Source organism: Zeus faber, assembly GCF_960531495.2.
Source record: "Zeus faber genome assembly, chromosome: 16".
NCBI classification, from domain to species: domain Eukaryota; kingdom Metazoa; phylum Chordata; class Actinopteri; order Zeiformes; family Zeidae; genus Zeus; species Zeus faber.
In genome coordinates this window covers 23960303-23962802 of record NC_137202.1, presented here as the reverse complement: position 1 = coordinate 23962802, position 2500 = coordinate 23960303, and the positions used below count along the sequence as shown (strand labels likewise).

Genomic DNA, 2500 nt, shown 5'->3' with positions numbered 1-2500 from the left:
TCCGAGCCGGGGCGGAGCTGTGTGTAACCGGAGGCTCCCGGCAGCTGGTTTGGATTAATGTCGCCCCCCGGAAACATTACACCGGACGAGTATTTGTTGACTTTAGATGTGGGCCGGGAGAAACACGGGATTTCATAATACTGCTCATAATACCGAGATGTGAGTTATAACACACCGGTAAAAACGGCCGATGTCGGCCGTGACCCGAACCCCTTTCACCGATGGCAATTAATTGTTCCCTTTGTTCCAATTCCTCAAGATGAGAATGAGAGATTTAAAAAAACGTAAAAAATGTAGAGATGATTGATTTGAATGTAATGCTATATGTTTCTACTCAAAACGCGGCTAGAAACACAGCTTTTATGACCCCTCCCACACACACACACACACACACACACACACACACACACACACACACACTATTATGAGTAATTTAACACTTTTCACTTCAGTAAATATGATATTTGAGACACCTCTGAATTGAGAGTGAGTGGTCCTCGTATTTTGGCTTCCTATACCCATCCTCGAGGTTTGAGCATGATCACGCACCGGGCCTCCAGACTAACTCAGTGGGGCCCCCGCCCGGCTCCCCGGTTAAAGTAAACCCCATCCTAGACAGTACACTAGATCTCCAACATGGAGGCCATACAAAGGCGACAGCCCTGCAAAGGCTACAGCCGGCTCCTCTGGTTGGATAAACAAAGCTCCTCTCCTGCCAGACCCATGCAAACTGTGTGTGTGTGTGTGTGTGTGTGTGTGTGTGTGTGTGTGTGTGTGTGTGTGTGTGTGTGTGTGTGTGTGTGTGTGTGTGTGCGCGTGCATGCGTGCGGGCGTGCATGTGTGTGGAGGGGTGTGTGTGTGTGTGTGTGTGTGTGTGTGTGTGTGTGTGTGTGTGTGCACATGGGTGTGCTGAGGCAGCCCCACATCCTTATGCCGTGAAAGGCAGTGATCCAAACCTAACAATGTAAATTGTTTGGGCTTCAAAGAGGTTTTTCTGCCGCGCCGGCCCACCTGGCCCCGGGGACACGAGCACTAACCACCAGCCAGCGCCTTCAGCCGAGCGCGGACCCAAAACACACTTTGCGGAATCAAACCGAAAGCTTGATACGACTCGTCTCTAATGGGCCTTACTGATTGCAGCTCTTTATCGCGGGGGTTTTTCCTGGGTTTCCTCGCGCACATTTGCCATATCCGGTAAAGCAGAAACTCGTGCGCGCTCGCCGAAATGCATCGATTGCTGAACGCGCAAAAATTGGCACAGGAACACTGTCTTCATCTCGGTCACCGAGGAGCGCCTGTCTCTGCCGCTGTGCTTCCACTGCCTGAAAAGCCCTTTAGCCTCGGTAGCGTAAGGCCCGCGAAGCCCGATCGATTTTCTGCCACTCTCATAACGGCAGCGCCGTACAAAAGACCGAACCGTTGCCATCTTTTATTATATTCCCCACGATGCCGAAAATGTCCGACTGAGAGTGTTTGATCTTGGAACGGCTCGAAATAGCAATCCAATCCAATCTCTCACGTCCCGTCCTCTGAGTTGGTCTCCTCCCGAAGCGTAGCTTGGCCGCAGTCCGGGAACGCCGGACTGATGGGGGACGCGGTGCGGGAGTCGAGGTTGATCTCAAACTAGAGATGCGTCAGGATGTTTAGAGCCGACGTGGCGCGGGGGCCCGAGCTGCTTGTTTTGCAGAGCGACGATTTAGCAAAACCGGAGAATCACTTGCAAATGTGTTTCAGTCACTATACCAACACACGGTGTTTGCGTTTTATTATGATGGTTTTCCCAAATCCCTCAAATCTATTTCACGAAAAGCAAAGGGTCGTAATCAAATGTGTTGTGTACTTGTTGGCTTATTTATTCACTCGCTCGCAAATTTCCTTTCTTATTTACGGTGTGAGATTTGAGTGTAAGCGTATCCGTGCAGATGGTTGTAGTGGGGATTTGGGGGGGCGGGTGGATTCCGGGGGCGATATGTGACATTTACGCACTCTGATTTCATCCGCATCCTCGACAGAGATCCTAATAAATGACTTTTGGAAATATTATGTCTGGCAACGTGCACTGGGATCCATGTAGAGTTCATGTATTCAGAAAGAATGCGGGGGTTGCACTCTGGGAGGAAGTTGTGCGCCTACATAGTTATGAGTATGTGTGTGTGTGGGTGTGTGTCTGTGTGTGTGCGCGTGTGCGTCCGTGCGTGTGTGTGTGTGTGTGTCTGCGTTTGTGTATTTTAAACGTGCGCACGTCTGTCTGTGGTTTCCATGGGGACGCGGCCAGGACAGGGAGGCGGGCCTGCAGATGGAGCCGTGGGGAGTTGAGGGGGTCACACGGCTTTGGAGTGAGAAAGTTCTGCTTTTCATTACATAAAGCCATACGTCCACGTCTCTGCCCCGCCCCCCAGGCCCTCTGCTTCCTGGAATTGTTATGTCAGTCAGCGACCCAATCCCTCCTTCTCGCCACAAAACCTAGATATCGGTGTGTGTGTGTGTGTGTGTGTGTGTG

The 2500-nt window shown here is 51.2% G+C and overlaps 1 protein-coding gene across 1 annotated transcript in view; it reads left to right on the top strand.

Moving 5' to 3' along the window:
• The window catches only part of add3b (adducin 3 (gamma) b), a 19263-nt gene that overhangs the window by 703 nt on the left and 16060 nt on the right, over positions 1–2500 (top strand). The window lies entirely within an intron of this gene.